Genomic DNA, 13,781 nt, shown 5'->3' on the forward strand with positions numbered 1-13,781 from the left:
GATTTGTATGTTTTTGTTTACAGGTGGATAGGCCTATAACTCGGGGGGGGGGGGGGATTGGGGGCGATCAGAAGCAGCAGGTTACGGTCTGGAAGTTTTATATAACGTGACGTGTAACCAGGCGACCACTGAGGCGTTTTTGGCAACGCACGTAAATTTCAATCACCTAAAAAAAAAGAGGCAACATAAAAAGTACTGAGCTTAAACGAGAAGTTGAGCGAGGTTCAAGTTTTGCGTTTACGAGCGACTTTTCATGCATTGCCTCTATTTTATTTGCGAACGTAAAAATTACGCGACACTGGAAATTAAGCCTTAGACTTCTTAGGGAGGATTTCCACTTTCGCGTAATTTTTACGTGTTTAGGCACGTAAAAACGACGTGCCTTAACAAATTAGAGGCAAGGTATGAAAGATCGTGCGTAAACCTTAAAGTTGTTGAAACTCGCTCAACTTTTACGTTTACACGTAGGTGGTACTTCATACATTGCTTCTATTCTATTTACCCGCGTAAAATATACGTGCGTACGCACGTGTTACGAGACAGTGAAAATCCACCCTTAGTGAGAAGAGTGTTTGAATCGTGAAACAGACGATAATGCTTTATTTCCTAGAGAAGAGAGTTTATAGTCTCGAAATGTTACGATCCCCGAGCCTGTCGGTAGAAGAAAAGATAACTCTTTCATATTTAGATAGTCTTTCGGCAAGGGTAGAGAAAGTACATGTCAACATACGCATCAAACTTCATTCAAGCGGTATTCAGGGCACAAATTTATAAAAAAAGAAACCGCAGCACACTACAAAATTCTTGACTGGCAATTGACCTTGTCACGGTTTTCGACGCCATTTGACGAGTAGGCAAGGATATTTTGGCGCAGTTAACGTGCTTCATCTGATACTAATCCCTTAAACGTTTGGTCACGCGTTCCATTCTAATAGCAATTCTCAAACGTTTTCTTTGTCTTTGTCGCACTTGGAGATTTTGGCTCTACGGGATATTGAAGGTAAGTAGATTTTCTAGCTGTGTGTTCAAGGAGTCTCAGTCATTCATCAAATAAGTCAGTTTTGGCAAAATAGCACAAAATCAGGTGGAACGTCCAGTAGCTGCATGTAATGGATTCCTCCGTCCCTTCTCTTGCAGAGTCTCTCCTGCCCTACCCCCTTCATAACAAATTTTCCCTCATCGATAGGTTTCCAATTTCTACAGGAGTGTAGGCTCCGCGATCAATTATTGGCACACAGTATACCTGGGCTGCCTGTAACTATATTGGCCCTTTGATGAGGATGATGATGATTATCATCGTTATTCCCAACCAGCGTTCGTTTAGGTCGGGAAATAAAATTAGGTCTCTCGAAATATTCTTTTTGTCAACATACGGATCTCAAGGCGATTTCAGTTCATAGTCCCCTATTTTTTTAGAAACATCGTCAGGATCGAGCGATTTCCGGTACGGGCGGCCATCTTGATTTCACATGTACCGAAGAGGCGTCGAGGTTTACAGCGGGGGGGGGGGGGGGAAGGGAGGCGAGAAAAAAACCGTCCCCTGCCCCCTTAGTAGATTTGACACTCATCCAAGAAACGCAAAGTCAAGCTCTCGATCTCGACGATCTTACGGAAAAATAGGGCACTGTGAACACAATCTAGGCGTTATCAAACTGTGTCCATGTAACTACTGTTTGTATATTATACTACGAATTTCTTTATTGTGACTGTTACTTGCCATAAGCTTTCTGTAAACGATCACCACCGGTAAAACTGCAGTAGCTTCCTTAGAAGTGTGAGGCCCTAGGACTATCAGCGGATAGGTTTCTCGAACTTTAAAAGCTTCAGCCATTTTCAGAACAGCGATCCCGGGATCTTTCTGTTGCAAATAATATAAAACAATACTTTAATACTATGAATCCACCTGCCAATAAAAAAATTAACTAATAACTACTAAGCGAAATGTTGGTTAGGTACCAAGCTTATAGAGGTAGGCCAGGGTTCGACTCCCAGCCGGGCCAACACTCAAGGTCTTACAGGGACTATATGTCAAGCTATTTGCTCATATTTTTAAAACTCTAGCTAAGGTGTCTTCGCTTCAATTGAACTGCAAAATTAGTGGCTCAGCTTTGTTACTTCAGAATACGAGGTAGTGAAACTGCCTCCTGTCTTCTCTTGCTAGAGGTGCAGGCAAGGATTTCATCTCGGTAGCCTGCGCCACTGACGGAACTAAACTTCTGGTGAAGTCTCACCGGGTCTAGATTACGTTTGTGACGCAGGCTAACCAGGAGGCGGATATCATCAAAGGCGAGGGCCATTTCTTCCATCGGCAGTCCATTTTACAGTGTGCATTTGGTACTCTAAAGGGGCATCCGCAACGATTTTTTCTCTAAATAATTGTTCAAAGTAGCAAATATTGCCTAGAAATTTCTAAAGCTCGAGAAAGGCAAAAAATTTCTGGATAACCGTTCTATTCGTCAAAGATATTAAGAAGTTTTTCTAAGGACTTAGTACCCAGGATTTTCGGAGGTTGTGTTTTTCACAACTTTAATACCAAGATGTTGCGATTATTCCTTAAAAATTTCGGTGTAAAGACAAAATGTACTCTACAATTTTCTAATGAAAATAGGGCTAATCCATTTCCTCGAACTTTTGATCGGACCCACCAGGGTAGCTAACAGTTTCGAATGCGAGACTAAACTTTCAAGACGACCAAAGTTCCGCTTAGACATCCGAACAGATAAACAGTTTTTAGGGCAGCTTCAAATTAACCAAAAAGGCTTCTAAAACATGGAGAAAACCTTTTTGAGACAATTCTCACGAATTTGGGAACATTCATTCGTTGGGTGCCCCTGACTCTAGCCTTTGAGGCTACAATGGACCTAGTTTTGATAGAAATTGTTTTGCTTTTTTCTTTACGGAAATCACGCTGAAATAATTCCAATTATTATACATTCAACTCACTATCTCTTTTCTGATTGGCCGAAAGCGTACAGGGAATTTTCGAAATCAGCCCCTGGAAGGGCATCAGGCTGCAGATTATACAATAATCATGTCAAGGACACTCAAGGTCACGGGTAATCATGTCATGTGTGACCGCTGTGAATGATTTCTAAGGGTAATCACGTCAAGTTCGCGCGCTTTGTGTTGCTTGCCGTCAGTGAAGAGGCAAAAACATTGACTTCCAGGTTTGCTTCGTTGACCGAGTAAGACATCGAAAAATAGTCGAATAGAAGGGCTCACAAAGCACAAAAAAGTCGACGAAGGTGGCAAAGGAGCTGTTTGCTGATTATGTGAAAGAGACAAAACTGAGAGAACCTACGGTTTTTTTACACGTTTAGAAATAAATTGTCAGTTCCGCTTACTGTCGTGACCATTTTTTTTTCGTTCAATGTATAATAAAATAATTATTAGATTCAGTTTTTGTGATATCCAGAATAATCAAGGTCTTCGGCTAATAACCCCTACCTCGACCTTGATTATTCTGGATATCACAAAAACCTCACGTTCGCCGTAACTCTCTGACTAATATGTCGTAAAAATGGTGTCGGCCTTTCTTGAAACTCGCCCCCATAAAGCGAGTTGCGAACTTACCCAAGTAAAAAGACATTTCATCTTAATTTCATACTTTTCAAAGAAGGATTTGAAAGAAGAAGAGTTCTTAGCAACATCGTAAGCAAATGTCATCCCTTTATAGGGGATCATGTCGTTAAAAGAGGGTGATGCAACCATCTGGAGAATATAAAGATCTGTCTTGTTAGCGTTACACTTCAGTGATCCAAACACCAAGACAATACCAAGAAAGGAAATAACTGCTGTACTGCTCATCTTAGGTATGACCCGTAATAATGTCGATCTGAGAAAAGGAAAGAGAAAACAGACAAAAGTTCTGTTATGATTTTCCAAAGAACGTATTTTTTTGTATGAAAATTAAAGCAGCTTGACCTCAACTATTATCAACTCTCACTCTTAAAATAGTTAAAATTCCCAGGTCATACTGTCTACCCTATAATAATACAAACTTTAAGAAATAATTATTTTTTTTCTCCAAGGCCCCCAATTTTTTAACTCGCTTGTAAACGAAGTCACCAAGAACTCTAGTTTCACTACTTCCCCCTAAGAAAATGAGTTCGTGTTAGCAATTTATCCAGCTCTTCGGCTGTAAAACGTTAAGTTTATATTACGAATTATATGTTGTGTGTATCAATTTGTTTTTGTATAATCAGTTAGCCTTTTTTAAGCGATGATCGACCTACAAATAACTTTGTGACGTTGGCTACTTTATTAAAGATTTTCATTATTATGATGCCTTTTTTCATTAACACAATGAGCAAAATGCTATAAAATATGTTGCAAGTGCACCTCAAAACGCTGGAAATCGCATTTCCGAGGGTTTACCTTTCAAAATGTTCCGGGGGAGAATACCCCTGGATTCCCCACCACCACCCCCCTCTTTACGGTCCCTGGAAATGAAATATGGTCTGCCGCATTTATGGTCTAACAGTCTTCTGTTAGTACATTAAAACTAAAAAGAAACAAAAAATCAGCTAAGCGAAGTCACGGTACGCCATAAGTCAAGGTTTGCTTGCACTACGAGTAAACAGCTTTAAGCTAACTGCATTGCATTTTACTGAGTACTTTTGACCGTTTCGCCGAAGCACAAATTTCGACCGACTCTTAAGCATTTGTCACAATCGTCGTGATTTTATCCATTGACAGTATCAATAGTCTACTAACGTGTAAGGTAGTTCGTAACTGCTATATATTTTTCACATAAAAAGGGAGAATCTCCAAAACGCCTTACGGCTCATCCATCCGTCTTTCTTCCACATGGTGTTCACTCACTTATTTGCGCTTTAATCCTCATTCATTTTACTTAAGGATCAAAATATGAAATACTTTCTAACTAAACAAAGTCTTTGCTTTTAAAAAAAGAATTGTAAACATCAGTGGCGGAGCCAGATAAGGGGTGGGGGGGGGGGGGGGTGGGGAAGGTCATCCAGACGGGCTAAGTTTGGTCTTAAAATAAGGGGCCCCAATAGTAAAGACTATTTTAACATGTTCGTGTCCCAAGCAAGTCAAAAACACAACGCACGCGGTTCCCCGTTTTCGGGGTGCGCATGTAAGTCAGTCAGGGGCCCCTAGTGGGATCCCCTCTGGTTTCAATGTTACAATATCTCCCCCTAACACGATTCAATGAGTCTTTGCGGCCTTCTAACTTGACTTGAATTTTTCGTTTGTCAATTACTAGCATAGATGAAACCCAAGGGGTGTGCTCCTCTTCTTTAACAATAATCCCATCTTCTTCTATCTCTGTGAGCTTCTCTCGTACTGGTTCAAGAAGTGCAATTGGAATTTTTCTGGGAGGATGGACTACTGGAGGAACTGACGGATCAACTTCCAAATGTACTTTGTTAGGTAGCTTGCAGGTTTGTCAGTAAAACAATCTTTAAAATCCTGCAACACAGGATCGATTAGGAAGAAACTTGGCATTTTTTGCTCTCGTTGTTTTGACTCTGGAGTAGTTATCAGTTCAAGGTTCATAAACGCAAGGACTTCTCAGTCTAAACAAGCATCACAACCCAGCAATGGTGTAAAATTTCCCTCAACAACAAGATACAACAGGTTAAGCTCACGACTGCCATATCAAGTTGTAATCCTCACAGAACCCTTTGGGTGGATGGGTTTAGGCGCAAGCCACCCCTTCAAAGGTTGCTGAAGTTTCTGAAGAGGTTTGTTTGTGATTCCCTTGTACAGCTCATAGGGAATGACAGTAGCTTCTACACCAGTATCTGCTTTGGTCTGTACATCTTTACCAGCAATTTTGACAGTAATCAAGCTCCTAGATTTCTTTCGAGTGACGGAGATACTATCCAGTTCAACTGATCCAAAATATGTGTGTACATCGTGATTCATTGGAGGCTCATGTTCCACAGCCTAAAGTTGTGAACCTTCAGCACTTAATTCTTTGCACACTTGTGCAAAGTGTCCTTCCCTCTTACACTTGTTGCATTTCTTTCCAAGAGCTGGACAGCGAGGTGGCTGAGTAAATGGATGCTTGTAACCACAAATTTACGGTTACGAGCGGGTGTCTTTTCTTGAACCTTTACCTTCCTGAGAGTTCGCAACCCGCAACTGTTGGTGTATTAAACTTGTATTTCTGTAGTTCGGCTGCCTCTAATGTACGGCAACAATCATGAGCAGTTTGCAGCGTTAAATCTGGTTTCTTCAGCAGTTCACCTCGCAATTCGTCTGACAAAACTCCTCCAACAATACGATCACGAATGAGTGAATCTCGAAGGTCGCCAAATTCACAAGCTTACGACAGTCTTTTCAGCTCACTGAAGAAATTGTCAATCCTCTCACCTTCCTTCTGATTTCGCTGATTAAACACCAGTCGCTCATAAGTTACATTTCTAGCACCCTGGCACAATTCGTCGAATTGGCGACAGACATCTTGATAGCAATCTTTGTCTTCTTCATCGGTAAACACAAAGTGACTGTACTCTTCGATAGCCTCTGGTCCAGCACAATGTAACAACATATTTACCTTCAGTTTGCCCGCTTTATCATCTTTACCTTTCGCAACAAGGTAGATCTCAAATTGCATGAAAAATTTCCTCCAATTCTCCGCAGCATTCGCGTCTAGGAGGAATTGACCAGGCATTCGAGAATCTCGCTCGGCCATTATACAAGATACAAAAATACAGCTCAACAGGAAACTTGTTTGTCCCATCAACTCGTCCAATAATTTATCACAGTTCGGCAGGGCAGATAACCACTGTTATCCCACTTCCGACACCATGTTATAAGATCATTCAATGAGGCTAAATTCAACAACTAGCGAAGACTACTCTAACATGTTCGTGCGCCAAGCAAGTCAAAAACACAACGCACGCGGTTCCTCGTTTTCGGGGTGCGCATGTAAGTCAGTCAGGGGCCTCTAGGGGGATCCCCTCAGGCTTCAATGTTACAACACCTATGATCAGGATCAGTAATGAGAATAAAACTTAAAAACAAATGCAAGCGGGCAGCCAAAAGACAGGGTATTGCTAAATTGCCCGATATTTTGGTTTGATAATACTATCCTTCGTCTGGGGCTGCAAAAAGCAATAATAAATTGTTATAAATAAGCGGTTGAAAAAGGAAAAAATACGAACAGTCGATATTTCGCAAGAATAACGTACGAATAAAAGTACGAATAACAAGAATCTGAGTGTCGAGAATTTATTTGCTGGACTAAAAACGTACAGTATGTTGCCCAGTATCCGGACACTTCAGTCTAAGATTGCAATAACTTCCCTTTGTTAATCGCAAGAGCTCTGAAATTTGGCCCAGAGAAAATCTATTTAGTCCTTAATATGACGAAAGACAGTTTAACACTTCCTCGTCTAGGAACGTTTTCACTGATTAAAGGAAGGCATCCGTGGACATGCCGAAGGCGCAGTTTGCAAGCTCAATTAGCCAATCTGCAAACGAATTTTTTTCTTCATTTTTTATTTTAAAAAAGCTTGGGAAGGGATATTTAGTCTGACCTGCGGTGTTGATTTCTTCATGCTCAGTCCCCACAATAAGCCTGCTTTTCTAGCACTAATTCCTCCTTCTTTCACATCTCTAAATCCCTTTGTGACATTTTTTCAGACCGTTGCAACCCCATTCTAGTAGTCACAACTGGGGAAAGTATGAGAATTCCAGATTCAACTCAGACGTTTTCGGATATATAGAGAAAATGCAGTCACGCGAAACAAGCGGTGCACACGAAATCAAGTCGCCTCTGAATGAGTGAAGAAAATTGCCATACGGAGTTGAACAGAGTAGAATTACATTTTACGACTATATCATATATCCTAAGCTTTAATTATAGTTACTGATTTGAAATAAATCTTATCTGGATAACGTACACAGCTAATTCATCGATTCTGTACAGTAAATAACACTACGAGCCTCTGCGCTCCGGAAGTTAAAAAATTGGTACCGTCTGGTTGCTATGAAGTGACGTAATCATCCTGTTGAGTATCCATCACCGTAACACTTTTGCGGTCAACTACCGCAGCGCTCGTAAAGTACTTTAATTAAAACCGTGTTCAAAACCCTGTAGGAAGTCTGTTTATTTTTGAGTCGATTAATACACTACTGACTTTCACGAGGTCACTTTTGCATAAATTATCAAACATTATGTTAAGCGGGAAATCTACCTATGGTTCGCGGGAGAAGCAACTTCTATAGCGGCGCAAGACAAATGTTTCGAGAGTCGAGGATGTGGTCACAAACTATTCACTATGCGACGAAAGGAGAAATCACTGGCATGATAGCTGCATGTAATGGTAATTTTATCAATCCAGGTCGCGCCGTGTTCGCTCGAGAACGCTGTGACAACCTCATTTGGCGCGCTTCTCAATTCGACTCAATACTTCCAAAACATGTTGTAATCGGTAAGTAGACTTAAGCACTTAGTATCGCCAAGCCATTCGAATCAGTGTATACCCAATTCTTTGTCTGAAGATTCTCGCAAACACATATACAAAGTAAATCTGGATGGAAGAGGAAATTGTCTCCCTAAACGCAGCAAGATTATATTTTGAAGGATGGCGGCACAATTCAACGCGTCTTCCACTGAGGTCAGCCCTAATTATAGTTCGTAAGAGTATAAATTGCGATCTCCCTATTTTCGCTTAAGCTTTCTTTGATAAAACTTCAGTAGAAACAAAACAACGCAGACATGACATTCTCCTGCATGAGACACAATCGGCTGAAGGAAATATCTGTTTACAAGTCGGGTAAATTATCCATTCTTGCGCACCGCAAAATCAGCGAAAATCAGTCGCTGGAAACCTGGCATATTATTAAGCCTGAGCGCTTCTAAGAATAACACGTTTAGAACTTCGACGCGTAGAAAAATAAGGCAGTTGTTCTATATCCTTTCTGGTTCATCCAGGTAGAAGTCCTGGCATATTATTATGCCTGAGCGCTTCTAGGATATGTAACACGTTTAGCATTTCGACCCGTAGGCGTAAAAAAAATTAGGCAGTTGTTCTATATCCTTTCTGGTTCATCCAGGTAGAAATCCCGGCATATTATTATGCCTGAGCGCTCCTAGGATATATAACACGTTTAGTATTTCAACCCGTAGCCGTAAAAAACAATTAGGTAGTTGTTCTATATCCTTTCTGGTTCATCCAGGTAGAAGTCCCGGCATATTATTATGCCTGAGCGCTCCTAGGATATATAACACGTTTAGTATTTCAACCCGTAGCCGTAAAAAACAATTAGGTAGTTGTTCTATATCCTTTCTGGTTCATCCAGGTAGAAGTCCCGGCATGATATAATTATGCCTGAGCGCTTCTAGGATATATAACACGTTTAGCATTTCGACCCGTAGCCGTAAAAAAAAATTTAGGCAGTTGTTCTATATCCTTTCTGGTTCATCCAGGTAGAAGTCCTGGCATATTATTATGCCTGAGCGCTTCTAGGATATATAACACGTTTAGCATTTCGACCCGTAGCCGTAAAAAAAAAGTTAGGCAGTTGTTCTATATCCTTTCTGGTTCATCCAGGTAGAAGTCCTGGCATATTATTAGCGGGGCTCACAGAGCCCCATACTCATGGAATATGGTCAACCTCTTTTCGTTTGGTTGTCACGTGATTGACCGAGCGTACGTACGTACGTACGTACATACGTACGTACGCGTCTACAGATTGTACGGGTGGGGTAGGGGAGACTATCAAAAGGAAGGGAGGGGTGTCTCAGGCGTGTCTTGGCAAGTCCACATCTTTAATATAGGATTTTAGGACATTCACACTATGGTCAATTGACAGCTGTCAAAACAGGATAGCCACTGACCAGTATCCCATGACCATATCGCGGGCTCATGTGTCAACTCATCGAGGTGACGTGATTTATTTGGAAGCTGTCCGCTGACCAGTTAATTGTTTAACTAGATCGCGAACAATGTTCAATCTTATACTTTTACTAGTTTAACTGATAATGCACACATATTGGACATCAATGTTTTGATCAATTGACAGCTGTCAAAACAGGGTACCCGCTGACCAGTATCACTTGACCGTATCGCGGGCTCAGGTGTCGACCCATCGAGGTCGAGTATTTTATGAAGTTATCCGCTGACAAGTTACTAGTTTTCAAGTGATCGCAGGCTCAAGTTCAAGTTTTTTCTAAATTCATATGAAATATGTTATGTTTATGTGCTACACAATTAAAATTTTGATTGCAAACTGACCTCGGACGCGAAAATTCAGCCAGCTGTTACGGGCAGGGAAAACAGTTGCTTTTGACTTTTCTCACCATGGTCACGCGTTGGTCACGCTCTACGTCCAATTTTTTATGCTCTGATTGGTCAAAATGTGACAGGTGAGTTCATGCGGAAAATTTATGCAGCATCTTGAATCTTGTTTACTTTGACAGCTGAAGCTGACAGAGTTTTATGTCAACTTGTACTGTTTTTAACTGTCTTTTTCCACTGGATGTGCAAAATGAAATTCAGCTACTGTCAGGAGTCCTCTGTTATTCATGGCTAGTTTGTTTATTGGGTTTTTGGTTGAGGAATACGTCGCTTGTCGCAAATCCGATTTCGGATGGCATCGTTTTCGTTTTCACCTTGCTTGATGCGTAAGAGGATTGCAAAGTCTGAAGCGATACTGGCTTTTCTTGATACCTTTCAGGAGCTGCATCTCGAATGGTAAGCCAGAGAAATTATTGTATTTGATGTTTGTTTTTTAGGATCTAATTTAATGAAGTCGAGCGGAGTTTATGCGGTCATTTAGTTTATGCACGTTTGTAAGATTTGAGACAATGATCTGACCGAGTATCAGCTTTGATATAAGCTTTAATACAGAACTATAAAAAGCCTTTAGACAGTTTCCTTACCGCAAATAGAAAGAAAACGTTCCAAAGAATATTTAGTTATAATTCTGGCCGGAAAAGAAAGCTTTGAGCGATTTTCTTGCCTCGAGTTCGTCTTTGAAAAAAGCAAACACCGGGAAGCCGGCTTAAAACATAAACTTAAGCTTGAAGCTTGAAGACTCAGGATTTGTAGGGATACTTTAATTGTCTTCCTGAATGAAAATTGTTGTCTCTGTATATGTTTCTCCGAATTATATTTCTTTTATTGATTGTTAGTAGTCTCTCTTGTAATTTTAATCGCTGTGCCGATTGTTTTCAGTCGTTCAGTGAACATCGCTTGCAGGAGTACTCAAAATGCCGCGCGTTAATAAACCATTTAATAAAAAATAAACAGAATAAATTCTTTATAATGTTGGAGCGTAACTCTGTTAATGTTCATTCAAACACTCGCCACAGCTCGCACTACAAAAGTGAGAACCGGATGGCCGTATAGGTGATTTTGGAAATTTTTTTAACAGTTTATGAATATTGAATGAGTGCAATTTGTATTGTGAAATACTGCTTTCTGTCCGAGGTCTGCCGGTATGATAAAAACAGTGCCTCATACTACTGTTTCACCTCAGATGTGATGTATAAATGGTATAAAAGGTTGGTTTACCCGCACCCAGATTTGTTGACAAGATTTTGCAAGCAAACTTGTCGAACGCCAAAAAGTTGGCCTGATTTTTTTTCCACTAATTAATCTACGGTGATCAAGAGCCATTATGGCTCTTAAATGTGATCGAAGATGATTACCAGTTTTTGGGTGTACATATGAGGCTATCAACTCGATGTAAGATTTGGTTCACTCTTGGGCTGTTTGCAAATTATTTTTCTCTAAAATCAGGTAGCCTTTCCCTCAAAAGTCACATAAATGTGCTCTAAAGTTAACTGAATTATGGAATTCGAATACAAGTCTATTGTTTAATTTAAATTATAAATTTATTAATGGGAGCCTCGCTTTTAGCCCTGGCTAAATCTATATATTATGCCTGAGCGCTTCTGGGATATATAGTAGCAGTTTGACCCGTAGAAAAAACAAACTCAGCCGTTCATTTTGTAGGAGATATTTAAGCGTTTTTGTCTGTGTTAGCAATGTGATCGACATTATACGCAGACCTTAATAATATGTTTTTTTCTTTGACGGCACTGAATAATTTTAGCCGAAACCTGAGCCGTACATTTGTTGAATGCCGCGCTTTTAATTAAATTTCTCGCCCTAGAATGATGACATGATGGCGCCAAAATTGACGCCTCTATCGTATTAGATGCGAAATATGATCAGAGATAAATGGAATAGTGAATGTTACAAGCTTCTGAGTATCCTGCTGAGATAGGGCCTATCTCAGCTAGATAAACAAAATTTTTTTTGGTTGCTAAGACGGTGCGGCTCGTTATGAAACTGTGAGGATAATAGGCACCTGACATCAATACTTAGTGAATGTTTCTGGCCTCCGTTATTCCAAACAAATCGAATTTCAAGAAAAAATTAATAAACTTTCTGAAAACCTGACCTCCTTACGTATCGTCACGTTATTAATAAAATAGTTTCTTTGAAAATATCACACATTACCTTCCCTTTTCTGAGCAGCACTAATTTTACTGTGCAGTAAACAACTTCAATATTAGTAGCCATGAGAAGTTTACTCACCTGGACAGAACGGCGTCTTCTGCGACTGTTTCGCAAGCTTTCAAATCGCAAAAACGTTCATCGTAAAGCTGAAATGTTCAGCTTTCATTCGAAATACTTCGTTTACCGAGAACTGAAAAGGGCGCCTCAAAAATTGAGTTTTTTTTCAAGTGGGTGGATACTGGTACCGTCCGGATACTAGGCTAGGCAACATACTGTATATTAACCTAAAAAGCAAGCAGGTGTTTAAAATGGTTACTTAGGGCCGCTTTGTAAAAAGAAGACAAATTGAGATGATAATCAAAATTAGTAGAAAAATATTGTCGCCACAGTGAATATCTTTATTTTATACCCGAGCATTATTTATAGTTATGGGGTTTCGTTCACTTAAACGAAACGTGTGTCCTTATGGATATCGCTATTTTGCTTTAGTAACGGATGTCGGAGTTGGACAATTAAAAATACGAATAAAATAACAAGAATCGATATGTGTCGTGAATATTTATATACTGGGCTTTAAAACATATGATGACATAAAAAGAAGTCGGCAGGTGTTTAAAATGATTAGCGACGCTCTTTTAAAATAAGACATGAGGTATAATCAAAACTATTCTACAGAAAATTTTTCTCAGTTGCAAGTTAGAGGGGATATCTTTATTTTATACCTAATTACTGTTGATAAGCTTGGATAGTTATGGGGTTCACTCAATCGAAACCTGTCTCAACCGACCCAAAAGTTATAAACAAACCAGTTTGCCATGTTTGGACTGTTAAGACTTCTTTTCTACAAGTAAACTCTATGCAAACGTCTGTCAAGGCTGGCCACCCACGATTAGCAATTTAATTGATTGACTTTCATGTTGAAATAGTTTATACATGTATATAATAAGTATCGCCCAGTCGAATATTTACTAAACGAGACGTCATTATAAAGTTTTCAACAGCGCGCGTTTTGCTTCTCATAACAGACTCAAAAACTAAAGGCCCTTGCCAAGTTTCTTTTTCCAGCCATCTGAATTCGGTTAATAACTCACATGTATTGCGCTCTGCTAGGGAAATTCTGATGACTGAAGCATATTTGCATGCAGCATTGGCCGAATTACCTACAGCGATATTGATGAAGAAAACGTCATGCAGACATTGTTGTTCCCTGCTAGCAGAGGTCTCTCGTTGTGAGAGACCTCTGCTAGCAGGGAAACTTTGTTGCAAAGACAACATATTAAGACCTAAAAAGCTATTAAAATAGCCCTTAAGTCCGTTTCACCTGGCTCA

At 40.0% G+C, this 13,781-nt stretch overlaps 1 pseudogene; it reads right to left on the reverse strand.

The window, feature by feature from the left end:
• Nucleotides 1–5,916: 5,916 nt before the first annotated feature.
• LOC140926276 (uncharacterized) lies at nt 5,917–6,667 on the reverse strand (annotated as a pseudogene).
• Nucleotides 6,668–13,781: the final 7,114 nt, after the last annotated feature.

The sequence above is a fragment of the Porites lutea genome, chromosome 2 (genome assembly GCF_958299795.1).
Source record: "Porites lutea chromosome 2, jaPorLute2.1, whole genome shotgun sequence".
Taxonomy (NCBI): domain Eukaryota; kingdom Metazoa; phylum Cnidaria; class Anthozoa; order Scleractinia; family Poritidae; genus Porites; species Porites lutea.